The sequence below is a fragment of the Bactrocera tryoni genome, chromosome 1 (genome assembly GCF_016617805.1).
Source record: "Bactrocera tryoni isolate S06 chromosome 1, CSIRO_BtryS06_freeze2, whole genome shotgun sequence".
Lineage (NCBI taxonomy): Eukaryota > Metazoa > Arthropoda > Insecta > Diptera > Tephritidae > Bactrocera > Bactrocera tryoni.
The window spans coordinates 33,429,274-33,456,887 of NC_052499.1; the positions used below are offsets into that span (position 1 = coordinate 33,429,274).

Genomic DNA, 27,614 nt, shown 5'->3' on the forward strand with positions numbered 1-27,614 from the left:
CACAGTGCAATGACAAATCACTTGACAGTAAGCAGTGAAACATACATAAATACAAACGCGACAACTTCCATATACACTGTATAGCTTGTTTATATGCATAGAAACATTCTTATACTTTTTCGTCGTAAAAATTATGGTTGTTATTCTTTTTTTTTCATTATTGTCGCTTTTCTTATTGTTCTTTCGTTGTTTGCTAATGAGTAATATTCGATACGCCTCTTTTCAATGGCGGGTCGAATGAAGCGTTATCGTTGCTAGTACAGCTCATGCAACTGCCTGTTGAATGAATATGATATTTAGTATCTGTTTTGGGGAAACAGGCAAAATGAAATGTTTGATATTGGGGACGCAGAATATGCATTTGGCATTGGTTTTCAGCGCTCTGCTTTGTTTACATTGATAATATCGGATTCTTTAAATTTACGAATGAATAATAATGAAAGGAGTTTACACCAAAAAAGTTCCATAACTAGGGTAAGTAATCAGAAATTTCTAACAAACTAGCATAGTATTTGAAAAAATAAAAGTATGTGTTTAACAGTTAATATAATTAAAAATTCAGTGTATAATATATGTTAATAAATTTCTAGTGTTAAGAAATTATATGCATTTGTGAGTAAAAGCAAATTATATATAATTGTGGCAAACACATTTTGCGATATGAAGCACTCAATAGAATCACTGAGTCTTCTTAAATTATTAAAATATATTATAAGAAAGTTAGTGTACATATTCATAGAATCTGTTGCCAGTTTGTCTGAAGTAAATTTTACAATAACACTGCAACTTGAACGCGCGGAGAATAGAAATAGACGTCAATGTGCAACATCATAGACATTGCATGTCAAATTTCCAGTCTGTCAGTCCGCGGGTATAAATATATGTATGTAGGTAATGAAACATCGCCGCTGATTGTCGATAACCGGTAGTGACGGTATTAGATTCACGAATTTTAGACTATAAAATAAATTAATATAGACTTTTCATGAATGTTAAAGATGTACAATAAACATGAGACGAATATTTCACACAACTTAAATAAGTAATTACAAAGGGCCTCCTAAAAGTCTAGGTGCGTCATCAGACAGCCACTCTACCTACTTAAACAAGTTGCCAAACGTAATTTTCAAAATAAAAAAATTAAAAAAAAATGTTGCATAAGAATTCAACATTAATTACTCCTTACTTATTCATTAAAGTCAACCAAACGGACGGAATTTGGTATATTGGGAGTATGATTTCTTAAATTCATAAAAAAATCACATATATACTATTAACTCGTATAAGCGGTTAAAAAATTGCTAATAATAAAAGCTAGTCTGAACAGATAGTATTTACTTTTGGTATTAAACTACGCTAAGCTGAGAACATATTTCCACGCAATGTTTTTCAGATAACTTAATCTCATCGTCAACAAAATTTTGTTTAATTTTATTTAAAATAGTCATAGGCTTTGACCATTTTGACCTTTACTGATTTGTAAGAGACACGCCCATAAAAAGTTTTAAACTACAGACTACTGCGACATCCCGAACCAATTTGTAACTATGTTACAGCGCTTTATAGATTTCGCCCGACTTCGGACGACTGTCATACCCACCTAATCTTGATTTCAAGGAAGAGGTGTACAAAGTTTCATAAATTTTTACTCAGGTTATGAGTAAGTCTGCCTTCCACAGACGTATAATTCTACATACATGTATGTCGAGTTACAAACAATCGCTAGGTGAACAAAACTTCTATGCTCTGCACCAACATGTCGCGTGAGCACAAAAGTTTGTTAACCATAAAAAGGGCTAGGACCGTAGAGTCCAATTTAAGACGATTTTCTCAGAACCAATAAAACCGTTTAGTTCCGGAATTTATTCATACTAGCATTTCAAAACATGCTTATACTTATCGTAAGAAGCCATAATTTTGAAATTGATATGAATGTCTATGAGAATATCGGAACAATTTTTAAATCAAATAATATTTGGTAAAATATTAGAAAAAGTATTCATGTGTATATTTTGGAATACTTTAAAACTTTGAAAACAAGGAGTTTCTACTTATTTTTCATCTTCATGTTTCTCCTATATATTAAAATCATCTGTTATGATATTAGGCAGCTAAGCCGGCATAAAAATTAGTTGAGATAAATATGTTTGCAATTGGATGATTAAAATAGTATCATTAACGAGTTAGAGAGGAACAAGTTCGGGTGTTATCGAACTTTTTATACTCTCGCGATTTGACCAGGAAATATATTCAAGTGTGCACCAAACTTCAAAATGTGCTCGCTTGTGATTCGGTTGCTTTTAAATATTTTGAAATGGTTTTTTGAGTGCTGCGCGCTCTTTTCGTATTTAACAGCAATCTTCATTGAGTACATAGTACCACTTCTTCATCTTCAAATATTTTTGAAACACTTTCTCGAACTACTAGCTTTTGAATCTCTTGGTTGACTGAATAATAGTGAGATGCTAGTGAAGCATTCTAATATCTACTAATCTCCTCAATCTCTTCTGCGGAAGTAAGTTATGCGGGCATAGCGAAAGTAACCGTAAAAGATAATGACGATTTTATTCTTTTTTGGCATTTTATAAGAAAAATATGCTCTATGAGTTTTATGAGGAACATACTGGCCGACATTTATCGTCAAATTTTTATACTGATTCCACAGAAGCCGTTTCGTACAATCTTGGTGTTGAAATTTAATGCTGAATTTATTACTAATTTTCGCACAGTCTCAAGATGTACCGAAATCAATCGTTTCGAAGTTTAGTTGATATATATTTGGAACTTTGTGAGATACACACATCAAACCTATTAAAAAAACGGAGCCTTTTAAAAATTTTCAATTTGTGAGGGGGTCACTACTGTGATCCACATTACCAAACTACAAATTTTGTTATAGCTTCTTGTAAGTTTTTCCTTAATGGAAGTGTAGAAAGTTTCATCATAATACTCAGTTTTTATTCAAGGTATCGTTTGCACAGACAGATTATCAACTCGTGAGGTCATCCGGATTATTTATATACTTATAACTATTTCGATTAGTTTTAGGTGTTACAAACGACGTCTAGGTGAACAAAATTATTATACCCTGTAGCCACATGTTGTGAAATTATAAAAACTACACTTGTTGTAAAAAGCCTTAATAGTTGTAAATCAACCAGGTACCTTATTTAAAAGAAGATTTTGATACAAAATATTTGGTGTATCAGGAAAATCATAAAACTTCTTGGAAGGAAATATCTTCCTTACTCGTTCCATTCATTACATGCTTATCCTATTACGCAGCGTAATAGTAATGGTTGACATCTTGCTTTCAGTAATTTGTTGCACTGTTACTTTACTCAGTGAAATTAAAGTTTCAGTTGTAATTTTATAAAACTCCCATGTGGGTTGGCAATATCCTATCGCAACTAAAATTGGTACATTTCGAATATGTGACAACTTAGAAAATGAAATAAATGTATTGAGTAATAAAAGCTTTACACGAAAACTTATCACCACTGCCACAGAGCCTTCTCATGGATATTATTTTGTCTTTTTGTCTTGTAGTAATCAAGGACTTTTAACTAAATTAATAATAAATCTGTAAACCAAATAGACTTTTGTCAATGTATATATACTCGCTTTCGTATATATTGCTTACAAGAAGTTTGAGATCTATTCAAAATATATTCTTGGCTAGCGTTCCAATGTACGTATCATATACATATGTAATTATAACTGAGGGCAGTTAGATCAGGTGTAATCCTCAACGAATTCATCATAACACTTGTACGATTAAAAAATCTGCACTTTTACAATAAATAAGTGTCTTATTTCTTTCTTTTATGTATGTATAGTCATACATATGTACATATATTCAAATATAATTTTCGAATAACGCAGTAGCAACTATACATATACATATGTGCTACGAACGTTGTGCTTGGTGCCAAAGTGGCTAGCCACAATCAAGGGACGAATTTCATTTTCGTTCCGTAGCATATATGTACATATCTGGTATTTATTTCAAAAGTTCTTATTAGGATTTTTCTGTGATATAAAGGAAAATATAAGAAAAAGTTTGACGTAATTGTGTAAGTACTGTATAAGAATTTCAAATTGCGGAAAATGCATCCAACGTCAATCGATCGTGCCAATCAACATTATCTGCTTGTTATTTGATTTTCTCATTTACGAGTATTGCAAATATGATTTGTGGCACTGAGCATCACCATGCGTACAGTGGTTTTTTAATTAGTTTGGCGAACAATACAAAAATAATGTCTGGTAGCGCAATCATGCCAATTGCCAACAAGTCTATTCAATTACAATAGGAAGTCAGCTGCAGTCAATGCATTTAAGTTGAGCATTAGTATATGGAACATATATACATATGTATGTTTTCGATTGCAATATGAACTTATTCCATATTTTATATGAACTGAATTTTTCATATTCTTGAGTAGCCGTTTTCCGGCGGCATATGTCTACATATGTATGTATAGTATATGTTTCAATTAAACACCAAAAATTAATGCTAATGAGGGAAGCGAAAGAGAGAAAATTAATAAACTAAGCTAAAATCAATTTTGTGACAGTTGCCGTCATTTTTTTATTAAGCTGTCAATGTCGTGGATATACTAATTGTTAATTTTTTATCGTTTTTATTAATAGCTTCGCTCAGGTGATGGCAACCTTGCAAGGTATTCGGTTGTTTCTTTTATTTAACTTGAAACCACAAATCGCATCATAACTTAAAAAAAATGTATTTGAAAAATAAATAAAATAAAGAAATAATGCTTTTGTACTATTAAAGAGAAATTATTTTTACATATATAGTATAATAAAGTTATTTGTTAAATTGATATTTTTTAATGGAAAGTCGGTTATTATTATATTTTATTGTTTGCTTGAATTGCGTAATTGTATGATACTTGCTTACCATGAATTATACACTATGCAAACTTTTTATTCCCATTTCTTATTATCTCATCAACTTTCCTCTACATACGTATTTATATATGACATTTAATTAAGTTGTAATATTTTTCATAATATATTGTAAGATGTTGTGTTCTTCAGGAAATAGGCCAATAGCGTGGCACGTTGAACACCATAATTAAAGAGTATTAGATCACGGTTAGCACCAGATAGGAAATAAATATGGCTAAAAGCTAATGCCAATATAATCAAAACTAGATTTTTTTTACAAATATATACAATTTCGGCATTCGTATATATACATTGCAAAGATCGTGTATATATTGTATCGCAAAACAATTGTGCAAACGGATTAATACCATATAATGTGTTAAGATAGCCTTTTATTTAGGTTGGCATAACTAAAATTGAATAGTTATAGAATCCTTATCAAAAATTACTTCTTGTTGATTTCTAAATGAAATCATGCATATTTGTATTTACAATTACAAAGGCTATAACATAGGTACCATAATTAGCCTTTTCAAATCTTAAATAATTTCTTTTTTCATTTCCGGCAGGGCGGTGCCATTTGTACACTCAGTCCTTTTTTTACGCGATCTCTTTTTACGCTATTTCACTTTAACGCGGTTATTTTTGCAGCGCAAATTCCTTTTTTTACGCGAATTTTTCACTTTAACGCGATTGCTTTTTTCGTTTTTTGCTTGTTTACATATTTTTAAGCGTAATAATTTTTGAATATGTCGGCGCACCCTAATAGTGTGTGGATATTGGTATGCGTGTGTGAGTGTATGGGTATACAGTTTCGGGTATTTCGTTAAAAGACTAAAGGCCTAACTATAATAAGGTCTTAAGCTTGCAGCAGAATTGGAAAATTATTTTGTAGCAAATGATACTGATGCCGAACGTGCACGAATTTTTCAAAAAGAATTGAGTCTCTGCATGTTAAGATATAAAGAACTACATCGGAATTTATTGGGTCCAAAAAGAAGCATTCAAACAAAATTAACTGAATTTATGGTGCAAACTCAGTCGGAGAGAACATCAATCCATAGTTCTTACTATTGATTCTGGTACAAATTCTAGTGATATCAGTGCCGGCCATCAAAATAAGCGGCTAAGAATAATTTCCACTACGGATAATGACAGTGATTAAACAGAATTCAACGGTGTTTTCAATAAATCTACCTATTTTCTATTTTGTTCTCTTTTATATATGGTTTTTGTTTTGTATTTTTTATTTTGTTATGAATGAATAAATCATAAGTCTGAAATTTGAAACTTATTGTATTGTTTTTGAATATTTTTTTGCGCGTATATTTTGTTATACGCGATATTTTTTATATTCGGAACCAATTCGTCAGTTATTATTGGAAAACTAACCATTTTTACGCGATTTTTTTTTACGCGATTAGTGGCAGAACCAATAATCGCGTAAAAAAAGGACTGAGTGTATTTACTTATATTTATATTATATTTACCGCGTATACTTTTTTATTTAATTATATATGAAAAAGCATATGTATATGTGCATCTTAACAAAATATCGCGCCGTATCAGGTAATATAATTTGCTTTTCAAATCAATTGACGGTGGCAAATTAATTTCATTTTATTTCATCATCTCCAGTTCAGGTTTATTATGTTGGTTGAGTTTTAATTAATTTTGCTTCAACCACCGTGCTTTTAATAATTATATATGGTTTTGGTTCTGCTTTTTGACGTTAAAAATATCAATAATATAATGATTTTATGTTGTTGATCTTCAGTTCTTCAGTTTGTGAATAAAAAGTGAACTAATAAATATGCTTAATTAAAGTGTTAATTCGTCATAAATCTTCTTGTTTTATTCGTTGTTAATGTTTTAATAAGCACGCTTATACGATACGATATACACATTGCTTCGCATATAGCGCCTAACCGTTATGGCAACCGGTGGAATGTGTCGTTATTGGTTGTCTTTGTCTTTGTTGATGAATATTGCGACTTCAGGTGCCTTTATGAATATTCGTGATTATTATTATACTCTCGCAACAAAGTTGCTATGGAGAGTATTATAATTTTGTTCACATAACGGTTGTTTGTAAGTCCTAAAACTAAAAGAGTCAGATATAGGGTTATATATATCAAAGTGATCTGGGTGACGAGTAGAGTTGAAATCCGGATGTCTGTCTGTCCGTCTGTCCGTCCGTCCGTCCGAGCAAGCTGTAACTTGAGTAAAAATTGAGATATCATGATGAAACTTGGTACACGTATTTCCTTGCTCCATAAGAAGGTTAAGTTTGAAGATGGGCAAAATCGACCCACTGCCACGCTCACAAAATGGCGAAAACCGAAAACCTATAAAGTGTCATAACTAAGACATAAATAAAGATATTAAAATGAAATTTGGCACAAAGAATCGCATTAGTGAGGGGCATATTTGGACGTAATATTTTTTGAAAAGTGGGTGTGGCCCCGCCCCCTACTAATTTTTTTGTACATATCTCGGAAACTACTATAGCTATGTCAACCAAACTCTATAGAGTCGTCAGAAACACTAAATTTTACGGAAGAAATGGCAGAAGGAAGCTGCACCCAGGCTTTTTTAAAAATTGAAAATGGGCGTGGCGTCTCCCACTTATGGACCAAAAACCGTATCCGAGTAACTACTTAACCGATTTCAATGAAATTCGGTATGTAATATTTTCTTAACACTCTGATGACATGTACGAAATATGGGTGAAAACGGTTTACAACCACGTCTTCTTCCAATATAATAATATTTTGAATTCCATCTGATGCCTCCTCTGTATAATATACATATGTATGTATACATTAGGAACCAATGATGATAGCGGAATAAAACTTTACACAAATACGTTATTTGAAAAATATGTAAATGACGGATAATGAAATCCCGATTATCACTTTATCATGCGAGAGTATAAAATGTTCGGTGAAACCCGAACTTAGCCCTTCCTTACTTGTTTTTGTGTACTTTTAAATGTAGCAAGCAAGATATTGATATACAGTGAAACTCCTCAGTACCGTCGCAATGTTTTTCTCCGGCTAAGAGAGCTGTCCATATATGAGGGCGTGACAAAATTATTGTTTAACAAGTAAGGAAGGGCTAAGTTCGAGTGCAACCGAAGGTGTAAAACCAATAATATAAAGTAAATTCAGCCGGATTTTCGAAAATCCTGATATTAGTTATATAGGGGCTAGGTCAAGTTTCCCTCAAATTTATCTGCTCTAGTCACAGAGATACACCGTTATGAGTAAAATACGTTCTCTTAATTGCATTAAGATAATTCCCATATTGGACGATATATGCGGTACAAATTCACTCCGAAGTTAGAAAATCTTTATATTAAGTATATGGGGGCTAAGGGAAATATTGGTCCGATTGCCCCCATTTTTACCTACACAAACATACCATTATAAGAGAAGGATTATCTCTAAATTTCAGTTATATATATCACACATTTACCTATATTTTCGACCAAAAATCAAGTATAGATATTGGGGTCCAAAAGTTTTTGTTGGATTCATTGATGATAAGGTGGCACACACTAAAGACTATATTCATACAAAGTTTTATCTCGTTATATTAATTGCTTCATTATTTGTGTACTGGAAAGTAAAGGAATCAAGTGGAATTTATAATTCTGCTATATAGGAAGTAGTCGTGATTATTGTCCGATTTCATTTCCACAGTGTGATAAAGGAATATATTTATTTATTTATTTATTTATAATAATTCATATAACAAAAAAGAGTTTTATTATATAAATACATAAACGCAACACTGGCTACGAGACCTTCAGCTGCCTTGTAATTATAGCTAGGTGAAAAATTCTATTTGCTAAGGGTTAGTAAAGATGTAAGTTGCTTAAATATGTTTTAACAAATCGTTGGTTTTTAAGAATACACATACAACGTTTTTTTCTGAAATTTCACTTAGTAGTTTTATGAAATCAATGTTGCCAGAGTTGTGGGCTGTTGAGTGAAGCATCGGACAGAATGTGAGTAAGTGTTTGATAGAAGCGGTATCATCGCAAAGGGGGCAAATGGATGGGCTTTTACCCGATAGTCGGTGGGCGTGTGTTATGATAGTGTGTCCAATCCTTAATCGAGTATATGTCTTCATTGCGCTAGTTGGAACTGTTGACGAGTAGATTATTCGATTTCTGGCTGGAATATAAAAGGAAGGCAACGTACTAAATTTTGTGAAAATCGGTCAGTCGAATCTTGAGATATGATATTTCACCAAAAAGTGGGCGGTGCCACGCCCATCGTCTAATTTTTACACCGGTCCCCATAAAGCCTTGTCATACCATACCGATCGCAAATTTTTGCGTTTCTGACGCATTTAGTTATTGATTTATCGCGCTTTTAGTAGTTTTAAACAGTACCGTTATATGGGGAGTAAACGGGGTTTTCATCCGATTTCCATTTTCGCACTGTGGGTAGGAGTTCTTGTAAGATTCGTGCTGAGCAAATTTGGTTGTTGTAACTTTAGTTGTTTAGAAGATATATACATTAAACTTATTAGAGGGCGGGGCCACCCCTACTTTTTCAAAATCTTTTTCCCAGAAGCGCCCCTGTCTATTGCGATCTTCTGTGCCAAATATGAGCTTTATATCTTAATTTAGTGCTTAGTTGTGGCACTTTATAGGTTTTCGGTTAATGGCGATTTGTGAGCGCGGCAGTGGTGCGATTACGCTCATCCACGAACTCGAACTCTTTTTTATGTACTAAGAAACCTGCATACCAAGTTTCATCAAGATCTCTCAATTTTTACTAAAGTTACAGCTTTCACGGACGGACGGACAGACAGACCGTCAACCGGATTTCAACTTTTCTCGTCACCCTGATCATTTATGCATATATATATAACACTATATCTATCTCGTTTAGTTTTAGGTGATACGTACAACCGTTACGTGAACAAAGCTATAATACTCTGTAGCAACTGGTTGCAAGAATATAAAAATTATTCTTAGAGTCAGAAGGTGCAACTTATACCTCTATTGAACTAATAAATATGGGCCAATGTTAGACAGAAGTGAATAAATGACAATTATCCCAGCAATTTAAGTTGAACCACCGCGAACCAGACGGCAATGGCGTAAGACCAAATACCAAAAATTAATAAGAGTTTAAAATTCGGGAACTATAAATTATACACATTTTACGAAATCCTGTCCGTCAAAGATAATTTGAATCAAATAAATATTACCAAAATATTTTCCGTGCCCCGTGATTGGAACGTACTCATATACACTTATTGGAATTTCTTTTGTATAAAAATATTAATATAAAGTTGTTTTATATCGATGTGTTTATGTACATATTAATAAATACATATTATATATTTATATTTTATTTCACATATATTTTCTACATCTTAACCTCACTAAAAATGAAATCCGAATACAAAACATAGCAAAACGAAGAGCAGACAAGAAAGGAAGAGCCGACAGATATCCGACTTTCCAGCAAACTTCAAGCTGTTGGAAATTAAGTTGGTATGTTCGCTAATGTGGTTTAGCGCTGCATGAAATTTCTTCAGATCTGGATTAAAGTTTCATATCTTGATTTGCCTTTTCCACATATATTAAATACTCGTATATCAAATTAAGCATATTCGGTTTGAGATTAGATCAAATAATATATGTATTAATTGTGTTCAGTTTAGTAATAAATATCGAAACAAAATGTTATATATAGTATAATCTAATAAGATATCAAATATGATTGTGGCCAACTAAAATTTCGGCGAATTATGAATGCAGAATCTTTGCACAACATTTTTATACAGTTGTAAAATGTTGTTAGATAGTTTAGTAGTTTAGTGCGGTTGTTTGCGTCACCTACCTGATAAGGTTGACAAGATGAGTTAAATTCTGATTGACTGTATATCCGTCCTTTCGCCTGCGCTCGCGAAAACTGGACTAAAAATTGAAATATCTTGATAACTACTAAATGCGCGACAACTCATGAAAGAAAAACGCAAGAGGCGTTCGATTTCGCAGCCAAAATAACTTGGAAGGATTTCAGGAGCATAGTGTCCTCCATTCTTAGCATACACATATTTTAGAACCTCATCGCCAATTTCAACCAAATTTTGTGAAGAACATTAACCTGACATATGTTACAATGTGAGAGTGTCTAAATTATGTATATACTTCATATGCTTCTTTCATTTTACTGTATATAATTAGAGAACCCTTACTGTTATCAATATAGAACATTGCACAAATAATACCTTCAAACGTTTAAAAATTGAACAAATAGGGTCAAAAGGCCTTAGATGGCGAATATGTGGACCCGAAAATGTCGGTTAATTCATGAGGTATACCATTGATATTAAGAAGGAAACCCCCTCATCCCCCCCCAAGAGCCTATTGTAAAGATTTTAATATGTCCTGGTGATAAAAGTGGAGAATAATATTAACACGTACATAAGTCTAATATAAGAATTTTCCAGTTGGCTTTACAAGTGTAGAAAGGGATACAATACAATTTTTGAGTCACCAAAATTTTATGGCTTATATTAATATGTAACCTTTGATACAAATGTGAGAAATCGGTTCACGAATTACCCTATTATACTAGCAGACTTCAATCCGAATCAATATATTAGTATGCAAGTTATCTTCATAAAATTAGCTTGAATATACCTATGCAATACAAACTGTTTAGGTAATCTCTTGGCCAAAATATACCCTCTACAGTGAATTTCGATGTACCAACTGATTTCAAACCTCTTTACGGTCGCTACAGCGTTTCTTGTAGAAAGAGAAAAGAGTGGGGAACATAGCGACTCCAATATTTAATCGCGTTTTTCGCAGATTATGTTTCCGCTCTCAAAGGAAGAGTTCGGAAGATATCTAGTTTCAATTAGGAGAGAATAATTTAACGCCATTCACTATAGCGCTATGGCGCTTTTCTTTTTTTTTTTTGAAATTTTCCTATTATTTTCAACGAAAATCTGCCGAAAAAACACTGATTTGGTTAATGAGTACGAATTTTCAATACTTAAAAAACTACAAAGCTAAATAATTTTATGATATTTTGTTAAGTTCAAGATTTTTTCTAAATAAAATGGATTTAATCTGAGTAATTAAAAGTTATCAAAAAACTTCTTTATTAATATCCATTAACAAATGTCCAAAGAAGTGGGCAAAAAAGAATAAGAATTGTTTATTTAAGTGTTGCCGAAAAACCCATTCTTCGAAATATTTTTTTTGCTGGCATCGTTGGAATATCGAAAGGTTTAGAGAAACCCATTTTGAGAGATCATTTAGGCCTAAGAAATGTGAAAGCTCGATGGTTCGAAAATCACTCAAACTGTCAACAAGGAATACTACGGAGGCTGCTATATACATATATTTCTGGCATTTGAGTGTTATGCGCAGCTATTGATAAAAAAGATCGAAGCTATGTGCCGACAACTCTTGAAGCATTGTCGTTTTTCGTCGAATTTTCAACCAATATCGTGCCCCAAGCACCCTATACGCCTGATTTAGCTCCGCGTAACTTCTGGTTATTCAGCAAACTCAAACGACCGCTTCGAGGAAACCCTATTGAGTCAATTGAAGATATTAAGCGTGAACCGCTACGCACAATGATGGCTATTCCGGAAATTGGCCATCTCCAAGATTGGAAAAAACGTTGGCAGAAGTGTATTGGGGTCAAGTGGGATTGCTTTGAGAGAGACGAAGTAGATTAGAAAGAATAAATTAATATTTTTAAATGTATGAACAAAATCTTACTATATTTGGCTCGTATTAGTATAAGTTCTGTGAATCTTTCATATCCGACAACTAATGTGTCACCAGACTGACATGTTTCTTCAACTAGATTCAGCTTTTGCGGCGGCTTTCAAGTCCATATGATTAAAAATGTACCCAAAATTTTATATTCTCGAAATATAACGCACAAAACATAAAATCGGTTGTCTTTAATGAATATAATAAATGAAGTACCTTGTACTCAGAAAAATTAAACGAAATTATTTTGGGTGTTGGTTCATTTGATTTTCTGCAAGCGATGCAGTTAGTCACTAGGGGTAGTGGCATGTGGGGTTTTAAATATTTGTAAATCGTAAATTGTCTAGTCTAGTCTTTCCAGTTAACATAATAGGTTATTATTTAAAGCTTTCATATATTTCATAAGAATCTGCCAGTTTTTTGGGTTCAAATTTATATACCATACACTTTGCCAAATTTGGTTCTCAGAAAAATTAGAACAATATAATCTCTCCTACTTCAAATAGAGCATTAATTGTTTTTATGCTCTTGCAACTTGTTGCTACAAAGTATTATTGTTTTGTTCCCCTAGCGGTTGCAGTTGACTTTTAATAGAAAATAATTGACCAATATAGTGTGAGATATATAATTGAAATTCAGGGCTAATACTTCTCTGACCATGGTTTGTCTGTATGCCAAAAATGGGGCTAATACTTTTCTTAGCCCCCATATATCTAATATAAAGATTTTCGAACTTCCTGGTTCCTTTGTACCACATACAGCTATGGACAGAGAAATAGCGCACTTTCCAAGAATGATATAAAAAGCTAATATTTTTATGTGTAAGCATAGTGAAAACGTTATTTTTGCATGGGTTTTTTATTTCATTTTAATATTAACAAGAAAACATAAAAAAAATCACAATTCAGTGCAAACAAAAGTATTCAGTCCATTAAATATTGAGTTTTATATCGCCCAATATGTGAGTAATCTCAATGAAAATGAGAAAACATATTTTGAAATACATTAATTTATGTATATATTAGGAATTTCGAACATCCGGCTATGTGATTGGTAAACATCATACATATAATCAAGGTGTAAGGTACCTCAATGAATAGATAAAATCGGGGCAATACTACCTCGACTCCCATATACTACATATCACGATTTTCGTTTCTCTAACAAACCTTGTGCTGAAAATGTCGGTCAGTGTATGAGTTACATATACATATATAGTCTGGTAGACATTTTACACCTTAAGGTATCCCCTTGACTTTGGTTCCTGCAAGTTGCACGAGTAAAAAATGTTCGGTTGCACCCGAAATTAGTCCTTCCTTACTTGCTATTTTACATAACCAATAAATTAGTGTATTTAGCTACCATATACCCAATTTGAAGGTCGTGGTCATGAATAAATTTGTTAACAGTTTCGGCAAATAATGAATATTTTATTAGTACCTCCAAGCTCAAAAGATATACAAGAAATGTTTAAATAGTTTACACACCTTAGTTCTTGAAAATTTTTAGAAGTTCTGTCGCGCCTTAATGTAGCTTTTCCTTTACTGTGAATTTTGCTTAAACGTTTAAATTTTCTGTTATAGTATTTAATGGACTCGGTCACTCAAACTTAGCTCTTGATTACAGACTTCATATACTTGGCTCTTTTCTCGTTAGTAGATTTTTCTACACATAAGTATTTTGTGTGCTTGTATTTATTTAAATGGGCCAATAACGTATATAATACATATGCACAAAGAACAGATACACAATTGGGATTCATGGGTCGTTATATTGTCATTCGCATTTTGTTACAGCTACAAAAGACATCCCATGCGATGTGATCCGAATCAACGCACAAGAGCTTCGGAGACTAAAAAAAAAACAAAAATTAAGTGGCAAGAATAAATTTACATGTGAAATGGCACATTGTAAAAAAAATAAAAAATAAAAAAACACATATATCACTTAGATATGTATAATTTAAGTACACAAATAGCTTATAGGGAATACTCATACATTGAGTATTTAATATTTTTTTGTTATTATGCAAAATTGACTTACTATATCTAAAATAATAACAAACCAATTGAATTGTTATTGATTTCACTAAAAAACGCACTTTTCGATTACTGCATTGCAGTATTCTTATCTGCAGTTAAACTAATATCGAAACTATTTTTTTTTTTTTATGTAATGGTTTTAGCAACTTAAAACCTTCTCTAGACTTGCAATAAAATACACAAATCTTAAAATAGACGTTAGCCTCCTAAATTCTAATGGTAAAACTGCAATTCTATTTGAAATTCGAATAAAACCAGACAGGGAAAAGAAAGGCGGAGTTATTGATGGTTGGATTATCTATTAAAATGTAACCAAACTTCGATGAAAAACTTTGAGCGCTGCGGATTTGTAATTTATGTAAATGAGAGATTAAAAAGATTTATTTGAAGTACATTTCCTCAAGAATTGTGCTATTGCGATATCATGGCGAAATCATTTTATATATTGTCTTAATGTCACTTACATTTATAATTGTTTGTTATACATTGATTATGTTATTTTTCCAACGAACTGTGACATGAATTAATAAGTATGTCCAATATAGGACAAACAAGTTTAAAGTTCAAAACTTTGTGCAGTGTACTGGTAACATGGGTGGATTGTAATTCTGTGCTTTATAAAATTGTTATTTTGCTCGTCTGCTCTTTACAATATTCTGGTTGAATGAACTTATGTAGGTATGCATGTGTCTAAGTCGAATATGACTCCTAAAAGTAGATGTACGGACTTAAATCATGTAAGAATTTGCCGTCAATTCATATGTGATATCTTATCAAACTACTCGAACTGATCAAACACACACCTACGTGTATACATATGTTGCCATTCTACCCAATGATGACGAAGTAAACAAAATTTTAAACCAGTTTTGAATTCAGCTTTTTCAACTACCTGCGTGAACAGTGTTATGTACTTTGTTCCCAATATATGTTTATATATATGTAGATATGACTTTGCATAAACACACCATTCGATTAGTAATAGTATATGTAAGGAAAATACAATTGAGTGATTTTTTGGTTTCCTAATCTGTTTAGAGTTATTTTGTTTAATCACTATCAGACAAATTGTTCAAGCAAGCGCTTATGTGAACGTTTGCATATATTTTATATATGTAAGTATATATGAATCATACATACATATATACTATACTACAGAAGTAAGAAAGTGCGGTATAGATGGGTATATGTGAGTCATATAAACATTTCTCTTCAAATGCGCACTTTGATTTTTTTAATATTGTTGTTCTGTTTGGTATTTCACTTTCACTTTTTCACGCACTACATGGGTTCTTCCCTGCTGAGGAAATGTATCGCCACGGATCGTATTAGCTGTAAAAGACAAGTTCCTTGGATGTTTTTTACACACATTTTCTGTGCTGCTATATTTTTGGTTTATAAAATGAAGCGAACCTAATGTGTGTTCTAAAACAAAAAAAAATGTTCTATTCCTGAAACTAATGCAGTGCAATATAAACAGACAATGCAGTGCGCGAAAAAGCGAGGGTACACACAATACTTTTAAAACAATGAGATTCAGCAAAAGGTAAAGGATTCACCCAGGAGTTCCTATACCTGCGTTAGTAGTTTTACGATTTGTGAACATTTAAAACATTCCCAATTCCGTTGAACAGATATCAAACTTCAAAATTGTTTTTCAGATTACAACTTTTCTATTAAGTTTTATTTTCTATCTTTACGGATTCATAGTTTTTCCAGTTTAATGCTTTTTGGTACCAATTCCACCCCTTGTCCTCTGTCTCATTAAGCATCGATATTCTCGTCACTGTTATTTTTCTGTTTTCTCTCTTCATGTTAAAAGCCTTAAGAAAACTAAAGTATCAATCGTTCAGGCACTACACATTTTCAGTCTTTTCGAAACCGAAGGGTATTATTTCAAATATAAATTTAAATAACCTTCTAACGAAAATTGGATTTTTTGTTTGCATTATAGCAGTTCTGAAAAAAGGTTAATGTGAAAATTTACGCTTTCTTGCCACATGCTAAGGGCAAATGTAAATATTTTTTCTGCTGGATCACAGAAAAGAGTAATTGATGTCCTCAATATAAACCAAAATTGTGCACAAAGTCAGCTTAATGTTATCAGTTTTATGTTGTTAAAAAATATCTTTGCTTCTTAATATACATATTTTTACCGAATATGGGTTTACAATAAAATTTCGGTTATACTACAATACATTTGTCATTCATACGTATGTAAGATAAACAGTGATATGATACCTCCTGTATGGCAATCAACTGCTGTTATGCAAACAAAACAGTTTAGCAGATCTCTGCACTAAAAACGAGTAAATTATGTAATAATTAAAAATTAAAAGTAAATAGTCCTATTAAATCTATAAAGTATTCAATTTATTTGCGAAGTAGGTGTATGGCAGTGATTCGAGAACGAAACGTAATTAATAAATGGTGAGTAGCATTTTCGTATCATAATGAGAAAGAATATATACATATAGCGTTAAAAATCGAATAAGATACAGCTAGGCTTCGAATAAAATATAATATTTACTGCTCACAATCTATTGATCACTATTTTTACTGCAGGCCACCAATCGAGTGCATTAAAATGCATATTGCTAACTCATGCAACCGTCGTATATATGTATAAACCCAGAGCTCCGCTGTATAGTATATAGACTACGAATTACTTTATTCCTCTTAACACAGAAGGAATAGTAAAGCATAGGTACAGTATGCATGTAACACTGAGTTGTCCTCTTAGGAACTTGTATTGCGATTTAATTAACAAGACTTTTGAACGTACAAATACTTAAATAAATGTTTAACAAAGTGATTCAGGTTCGTTACTACCCAACAATACAAATAAAAATCAATGATAAGATATACGCTACTAATTTCATGAAAATTTTTCCCATTGTATTGCATATCTACTTTTTTTTTAATATCTAATATATATAAAAAATACTGTCAAAACAAAAAATTATAATAGGCTATATCTAAGCTAAAAACTAAAACTTAAAACTGTAATTTGGAGCCGCATAACAAAGAGTAGCCTTCTATCTGTGGTTTGAAAGTTTTAAAAATGTGGCTGTGATTCCGCCTCTAAATTTTAATATACATACTTATGTATCTCACAAAACTATATTAACGACCATTGTAACAACGGTTATATTGACACAAACTGCGATAACTCACAAAAAATACAAGCTAAAAAGAGGTCTCATTGGATAATGTACAACCGCGGTAAAATCAGGTCAATAGATAATTTTCCTTCCCCCGTTATATTTTACATAAATAAATAACTTCCCTTTGCTTTATATTGGTTTTATTAGCCAAAAAGGGATCCAATTTTGTCGGGTAGTAATATGCATAGTTGCATTTACCTTATATAAGAATTTTAAGTTTCTGCCCGGTTTTACATCATATATGTATATATCTATCATGTACCTAGAATCATTAAGACAACATATGAAACTGAAAATATCCTAGTTAAGGCTGAGATAGTGTGAAATCGTTCATTAAGCCACCCTAGCTTCAATACTTTACTTATTTATATTGATTTTCGATACTTACTTTATGCGAAATATATCGGTCATTGTTTGAGTCATATTTCTACAATTTTTTGTAAAAATTTGTATACTTGAGTAATGCCAATAGGTGACGCAAATAATTCAGACCTTTTCCTACCCCAAATATATCAGATATCTTGCTTTTCAACTTTCCGAAATTAAGTGGACAAGTTTTCTTAAAAAACAGTTTTTTAACACCATATGATAATAGTTCCCCCAGACATTAGTATACACCTCTAAACCTTATATGTCTCATATCTATAATAATATCTGGTTGCTTTTTTCCTCATATACATATATATAATAATTTTAGCCCCTTCATGGAAATTAATTATACTCCTGCAACATGTTGCTACAGAGTACTTGTATAATAGTTTTGTTCACATACGGTTGTTTGTATTAACTAAAACTAAGCGAGTTAGATATGGAGTTATGTATATGTATATAAATGATCAAGAACGAGTTGAGATCCGAGTGACTGCCTGTCTGTTCGTTCGTGCAAGGTATAACTTGACTTAATGTTAAGATATCGTAATGAAGCTTGGTACACATATTATTTGGCAAAAAAGAAAGGCCGAATCCGTAGGTGCGCGTAATCGAACAACTTACTCTACTAAACGCCATTAAACTAAAAATTATAAAAAGTCATAACTTAATTCAAAAATAAGATACAAAACTGCAATTGGGCACAATGGATCGCAATAGCAAGGTGCACCTGTGGACTAAAATTTTTGAAATATAAGCTTATCCTAGCCCACTGACAGGTTTAATGCACATGCGTATATCCGAAACCATTTCATATACAATAAGAAAATTCGCTCAGAACAAATCCCCACATAATATATTATGACTAAAACTTTTCCATATCGAACCGAAACTTTTCAATCTCCTTGGTACCAAATATGAGGTCCCTAGTGCTTATAGTTGACTTTTACCGAAAATATCGATTGATTTGTGAGATATACAAGTATAATTGAAATTCGGAAATAATCCTTTAACCCTTAGTATGCCTGAATTGGTTGAATCGGATCAATAATTCTCTTAGCTCTCGTATACTTAATATAAAGATTTTCGAACTTCCGGGTGACAATTTCTCACAGATTGATCGCTATTTTCCGTGAAAGGTCAGCTATAGGCATTGTGGTGCGATCCTTTTTTAAAGTGATATCAGATTTGTGCAAATTTTTCTTCTTCCAATTTATACATACACTTTTATTATCTGAACCAAATTTCTGTTCTGTGTATTCATTTTTGACTTAGTTGTTGATTCCGCCCACTTGCAGTACCTACCGTTCTGGGGTGCCAGGGACACGTGTACCAAGTTTCACTATGATATCTTGATATTTACTGAAGTTATAACTTGAACGGACAGACGAAAAGAGAACCAGTCAACGGAATTGAACGTTACTCGTTATCTTTACAATTTATTTGTATGTATATAGAATTCTTGTTTTATATATCGAATTATTCTAAGTGTTACAAATTATAATTAGGAGAATAAAAATGTTATACTCTATTCCAACATGCTGCGAGTATAAAATAACATATATACTTGTATGTCTGATTATGATATGTCCAAAATTTGAATTCCGTAAATTTTGCATTCACAATATTTCCGGAATTATGTTAATAAGAATATTCAATATTTGTTATGTTTAACATTTATCAAATCTACTTATACGTCAATACAAAAGTGCTTTACGATCAAATGCAAACCTGAATTTGATTTAAATTTCAATTTGAAGTTTCATTGAGCAGAAATTAATGACTAACCATAAATAATGAATATTTGTCTACAAATATTTCAGTTATAGTATTTTGTTAGGGTAAGCGCTGTGTAAAATATAATTACATAAAAAATTCAATCGTTTATGCCTCAGCACGCGCCACTACGAACACAAGCTTGAAGATTTAATACAATTGCTGCAACAGTTTCTTTTTCTATCTCCTTCTATCACGCCACTCCAACTATTTAGTTACTTTTCTTACATAGGAATGTATGTATATACATATGTTCGTAAATTATTTACATTTTTTCCGCAAACTTTGTGTTTCTATACTTTGCAAAGTACTTTCTCATGTTGTGGGACGGCAATAAATAATTCGCATTTATACTAACAAGACGACATTCATATGTATCTATAGCTAATATGTATGTGTGTAAATATGTGTGTGTATATCTCCAGTTTTATAAAGTTGGTTGAATAAAATATCCGAGGTCTCTGGCGATTTTCGCTTTTTTGTGTTTCTCCTCAACAACTCGCAGTGGGCAGTAAAATAATGATTTGTGAGCCAAAGGAGCAAAAATATAAAATATATATACAAGTGTTGCAGTTCAAGTGTATACCATATTGTGTACGCGGTAAAAGTAGCCATATTATTATACAAAATTTAGATTTGATGGAACAATTTACAACGTTGTCACTGAGACTATTGAAGCGGGTGAGATTGTAATCACATCTCCTAAGCGGTTGCTCCCTTTCATTATCTAATACGCTTTACTAATAAAATTAATAATATTCTTCTTCTTCTTTATTGGCGTAGACACCGCTTACGCGATTATAGCCGAGTTAACAATAGCGCGCCAGTCGTTTCTTCTTTTCGCTACGTGGCGCCAATTGGATATTCCAAGCGAAGCCAGGTCCTTCTCCACTTGGTCCTTCCAACGGAGTGGAGGTCTTCCTCTTCCTCTGCTTCCCCCGGCGGGTACTGCGTCGAATACTTTCAGAGCTGGAGTGTTTTCGTCCATCCGGACAACATGACCTAGCCAGCGTAGCCGCTGTCTTTTAATTCGCTGAACTATGTCAATGTCGTCGTATATCTCGTACAGCTCATCGTTCCATCGAATGCGATATTCGCCGTGGCCAATGCGCAAAGGACCATAAATCTTTCGCAGAACCTTTCTCTCGAAAACTCGTAACGTCGACTCATCGGTTGCTGTCATCGTCCAAGACTCTGCACCATATAGCAGGACGGGAATTATGAGCGACTTATAGAGTTTGGCTTTTGTTCGTCGAGAGAGGATTTTACTTTTCAATTGCCTACTCAGTCCGAAGTAGCACCTGTTGGCAAGAGCTATCCTGCGTTGGATTTCCAGGCTGATATTGTTGGTGGTGTTAATACTGGTTCCCAAATATAGGAAACTATCTACAACTTCAAAGTTATGACTGTCACGTGAGAGCCAAGTCGCGAGTGCGACGACTGTTTGTTTGAATACAGGAGATATTTCGTCTTGCCCTCGTTCACTGCCAGACCCATTTTCTGTGCTTCCTTGTCCAGCCTGGAGAAAGCAGAACTAACGGCGCAGGTGTTGAAGCCGATAATATCGATATCATCTGCGTACGCCAGCAGCTGTACACTCTTATAAAAGATTGTACCTGCTCGATTAAGTTCTGCAGCTCGAATTATTTTCTCCAGCAGCAGGTTGAAGAAGTCGCACGATAGAGAGTCGCCTTGTCTGAAACCTCGTTTTATATCGAACGGCTCGGAGAGGTCCTTCCCGATCCTGACGGAGCTTTTCGTGTTGCTCAACGTCAGTTTACACTGCCGTATCAGTTTTGCGGGGATACCAAATTCAGCCATCGCGGCATAAAGGCAGTTCCTTTTCGTGCTATCGAAAGCAGCTTTGAAATCGACGAAGAGGTGGTGTGTGTCGATTCTCCTTTCACGGGTCTTTTCCAAGATTTGGCGTATGGTGAATATCTGGTCGGTTATTGATTTGCCAGGTTTAAAGCCACATTGATAAGGTCCAATCAGTTTGTTGGTGGTGGGCTTTAATCTTTCACACAATACGTTCGATAGAACCTTATACGCGATGTTGAGGAGGCTTTTCCCACGGTAGTTGGCGCAGATTGTGGGGTCTCCATCTTAATGGATTGGGCATAGCACACTTAAATTTCAATCATTGGGCATGCTTTCGTCCGACCATATTTTACAAAGAAGATGATGCATGCTCCTTATCAGTTCTTCGCCGCCGTGTTTGAATAGCTCGGCCGGCAATCCATCGGCCCCCGCCGCTTTGTTGTTCTTCAGGCGGGTAATTGCTATTCGAACTTCTTCATGGTCGGGCAATGGAACGTCTGCTCCATCGTCATCGATTGGGGAATCGGGTTCTCCTACTCCTGGTGCTATGCGTTCACTGCCATTCAGCAGGCTGGAGAAGTGTTCCCTCCATAATTTAAGTATGCTCTGGGCATCGGTCACTAGATCACCTTTGGGGGTTCTACAAGAGTATGCTACGGTCTTGAAACCTTCTGTAAGCCGTCGCATTTTTTCGTAGAATTTTCGAGCATTACCCCTGTCGGCCAGATTATCAAGCTCTTCATACTCACGCATTTCGGCCTCTTTCCTTTTCTGTCTGCAGATGCGTCTCGCTTCCCTCTTCAACTCTCGGTATCTATCCCATACCGCACGTGTTGTGGTCGATCGGCACGTTGCGAGGTAGGCAGTCTGTTTTCTCTCCGCTGCGACACGGCACTCCTCGTCGTACCAGCTGTTCTTTTGCATTTTCCGAAAACCAATGGTATCAGTTGCAGCTGTACGTAAGGAGTTTTAAATGCTGTCCCACAGTTCCCTTATCCCGAGTTGTTGACGAGTGCTCTCAGAGAGCAAGAGTGCACGCCGAGTAGACAACCGTTCTGCTGTCTGTTGTGTATTTCGGGCCCCGGCGAAGTCGATCAGCCTCAACCTATTTGGGGATGTTTCGTCGTGGAGGCTGAATTTACGACCGTAGTGCCAAATATACCTTCTTTGCCCACCTTGGCGTTAAAGTCGCCAAGCACGATTTTGACATCGTGGCGGGGGCAGCTCTCATAAGTGCGCTCCAAGCGCTCATAGAAGGCATCTTTGGTCACATCGCCCTACTCTTCCATCGGGGCTTGGGCGCAAATCAGCGATATGTTGAAGAACCTCGGTTTGATGCGAATTGTGGCTAGCGTTCATTCACCGGAGTGAATGATAGTACTCGGTGACGGAGTATCTCTCCCACCACGAATCCCACACCAAACTTGCGCTCCGTTATATGGCCACTGTAATAAATGCCACAAGGACCTACTCGTCTCTGTCCTTGTCCCGTCCATCGCATTTCTTGGACGGCGGTGATGTCAGCCTTTATTTTCACGAGGACATCAACCTGCTGGGCAGCGGCACCTTCCCAATTAAGGGACCGGACATTCCAGGTGCATGCCCTTAAATCGTAGTCCTTATTTCGTTTGCCGTGGTCGTCATCATCCGAGGCTGATTGTTAATTTTCATTGGTATGTTTTTTTTACGTGGCGCACAACCCTGCGGAGGGGATGTTTCGCCTTCTCACCCAGAGGATACAACAGATACACATCTCCTTAGGTTGCTCCCTTTCATTATCTAATACGCTTTACTAATAAAATTAAAAATATTCACCTATATTTATATACATATGTATATGTGTATGAATGAAAATAAGTAAAATTTGTGTCAGAATGACTCAAAAACTGTCTCTGAATTATATGAAGTGTGTTGTTACCTTATAAATTAGCTAAACACAGAAGTGAAATGAGGATATCAATAAGCTTGCAAAGTTTTGTTAACTTAACGGTTATTTGCAATAGTTAAGATCAATACAAGTAATGAGGATGACGAAACGAAATGGCTACCTGTCTGTCTACCCATTCAGTTCGCCCATCCGTCTGGCCGTGCATGCGGTTGAGTAAAAATTGAGATATTGTAATATCACTTGGTACACGTATTCCTTGGAACCATGAGGATGTTGGTATTGTAGATAGGTAAAATCGATTAATAAAATGCCGTTAGTCGAAAAAAAGCAAATTTCCAGAGTGTACTGTTATATTGGTTAATTTGTAGGATAGTTGATCAAATCTAAAAACAGTATGACTTAATGCTAATAATTAATAGAAGCTGTAATACATTCTCGGTTTATGTAGCAACAGAGAGTATAATAGTATTGTTCATCTAACGGATTTACCATATGAAACTAATCGAGGTAGATATGGAGTTTAAATGATCTGGATGACGATTTCAATTCCGAGTGACTACTTGTCTTCCCTCCGTCCGTGCAAGCGATAACGTTGGTAAAAATTAAGATTATCTTCGTACACGCATTTCTGGGCACCCAACCGGGTTAGTATTACTGATGGACTTATCGGCTCCGCCCACAAAGTGCCATTAAGCGAAAACATTTAAAATGCTAATCACCAAATTAAAATAGAAAACTGCAACTTGGTATATAGGACTACATGCTTGTCTTTTACATTATGTATTGGAAAATCTGTGGTTTTTCCTAATTAGTTCTTCATTAAATGATCCTTTTTTTAAATTTCGTTATTACAAAATGAGTAAGTACCCTCGCAACACTATTTGTTATAATTATTTCGATTAACAATTTGCATTAAGATTCTTACATACTTAACTCAAATCAGCTTTTATAAAATTAGTTGGTAGTCATCAATACCGTGAATATATGTTTTCTATTAGGGAGTCAATGTCAAAAGAATTCGATATTTATTAAAAGTGTCTTTTTGTATTGTATTATGTGTTTATATATAAATCATATGCTAAATTAAAATTCTAATTTGCCGTCTTATCCCCTCCTTTCACAAATATTGGAACATTTTCTTACATGTAAAGTTCTTATATACATATAATAAACTAACAATGGAATGGATAATGGAAAAAGTTGTATTGGTGTATTTTATTACGTAAGTCATATTAAATAAGATGAAATTATATACTGTACGAACGTGAAATGGTAGCAATGAGTAGGAAATGAACAGAATATAATTGCATCTACCATCATATACACTAAACTGATAGGGAATGATGAAGCATGAAAGATTTCCTGCAAAAAGTTCGTGCTTATATATGCATGATTATAGTTTACTCAAAGATGGATTTATATAAACCAGTCCGAAATGAAGTGAAATACAATTAGCAGGGTACCTCCATACATACATATATACACCATTTTATTCTTTATTGCTGTAATTAACCTAATTTTTAATATAAGTTTAATTTATATTCTTATCTTTCCAGTAGCTGAAATATGTACGAGAAAGGGGCGCAAAGTATTTTCAGAAATACGTAAGTATTTTATATTTATTGATTTATTTATAATTATAAGATAACATCTAATATATTATTATTAATTAAGTTTACTTTTGAAGTATAGAACCAACGAAGGTCTTTAAACTGCCTGGCTTCATATCATCATAGATATATGTAATACATTTTGTAACAGGTGTCTGAAGATGATTGATTAGTTTTAAATGAGAGTTGCCATTTATCGGAATCATTCTTTGTGTGAACTTTTTTTCCGATATCTGCATTGATATTTGCTGCAAAATTACTCTGATGAAACTCAAAATGGTATTAAATTGGAAGAAGACGTAGCAATAGTCCGATTCTGTTCATCATCAAACTGTAGCACCAGCATGCCAAATTATTCGTGTGCCAAGTTTCATCAAAATTTATAATGTTTTGCTTAAGCAATAGCTGAACCTGACGGCTGAACTAACTGATGACTGACATGTTGGTTGTTGGTGTTATAGTAAATCGATTTGTGAACAAAACGAAATACTATATGTAGTTTCACATTTGTATATTTCCTTTATATTCATCTGACATCTATGTACTCTTATATGTGATTTGAATATATAAAAATTTTGTTTTGATACATCAAACTCCCTAATATGAAACAACACGCACAGACCTTTCACCTGTTCCATCCATTTCATTTCAAAGACTGATTGCACCACAGACGTTTTGTGATGTAAGGGTAAGGGACATAGTTTATTGTGTTTTAAGAAAAACCGGAGAATAACATATGTTTGTACATAGATAAAATAACTTTTGTTATTGTCCCATTCTAACAGAATAAATTGGGAGTACTATTACATGCGTACAAGGCAATAAAATATTTTGTAAAAGTTACCAAATTCAAAGGTAACAAGATGTTGTGAAGTTTAATTTAAACTAAAGTCTGCAGCGTCGATTCGTTGTTGTAGGTTGAGATTCAATGACAGAATGGGGCTTAGTGTTGCCTTCTTCTCTGAATTTATTTGCTAAATATTTTAGGGAGGATTGTAACACAATCAAATATATCCTGTTAACTAAGCTTTGGATAATTTGATTGGTTAAGTTAGAAATGTGTTTGCTTGGCACGTGACGTGTGGTATGATTCATTAAGGTAGTCAAAGTAGTGAAATTTCATGTTTAAGTGTAAGTAAGTCCTCTACTGTATTTTATTCTTTATTTCTTAACCCAACTATATAGGCAATGGTATGTTATATCCTTAATTATACCACAAATTGGCCTCTACTGTATTTTATTCTTTATTTCTCAAACCAACTATACAGGCAATGGTATGTTATGTCCTTAAATATACCACAAATTGGCAGAAGCTTCTTCCATAATTTTCAAAATGCACTAAAAATTACTCCACATATTCTATATCAATTAAATTTAAGTCGGGCTTTATATAGTTTTAGATTTGAAATCGTGATTTTTATATCCTGAACAGGGTAAGTTTGCCACGATGTATTTAACACCATTAAGGAAACGTCAGAAACCATATATAGTATATTTATAAATGATCAGCTTGATGAACTGAGTCGATTTAAGCAACTTTTTCTATAACCAATGCACAATGCTTCTGTGCAGCCGAAGTTAATGTCTTGTTTATTACAAATTCGCTCTTTGGATATAGCTATTGCTTCCAATTCTCTTTTCCTTGAAGAGGTTTCTATTTCACAATACTCAAAAAAACTAAAAAACAAACTAGAAAGAAAAGGAACGAAAGTAAAGAATATAATAATGAAATTATGACAAAGTCAAAGCGATATTGGATTTGATTGATTTGTTTTGTAAATTATGTAAGCCTTTATCCGAAGAGTTAAATAGATTTATATATTCTCCTAGACTTTATATATCTAACAAAATTATTAATGAGTGGTATCTTAAATGATGGTATCTGGAATGATGTTCCAGAATAAAAGTATCGTGCTCGTTATAAATTATGTGTCAATGTTGTGAATACAGTAAAATTCCCCATGAGTAATAACTGTCACCTTCAATTACCGCTCAAATTTTATGAACACATCGTTTTAATTAATATTTTAAAACAAAACTAATTTCTGTTTTGTTGACATTATGTTTGTAATATTTCATTCAAATTATCTCTGATAACGACAACATTTTATAAAATGCGTAAAAAAAAATTATGTACTATTTTTAGTAGCTATTTTTTTATTTTTTTAATATGTTGAGTTCTGCGACGGTTATGTAAGAACAAACGGCAAACAAATTGACCTGCCCTGGCATTCATTGTATATAAAACATATTACCAAG

At 33.6% G+C, this 27,614-nt stretch overlaps 1 long non-coding RNA gene across 1 annotated transcript in view; it reads left to right on the forward strand.

Annotated features, from left to right (window-relative positions):
* The first annotated feature begins 318 nt into the window (after nucleotides 1-318).
* The window catches only part of LOC120782807, a 44,607-nt gene continuing 17,311 nt past the window's right edge, over nucleotides 319-27,614 (forward strand). Inside the window, exons 1-2 of the long non-coding RNA XR_005706278.1 lie at nucleotides 319-474; nucleotides 25,302-25,349. This is a non-coding gene — a long non-coding RNA (uncharacterized LOC120782807). The remainder of the gene's footprint in view (nucleotides 475-25,301; nucleotides 25,350-27,614) is intronic.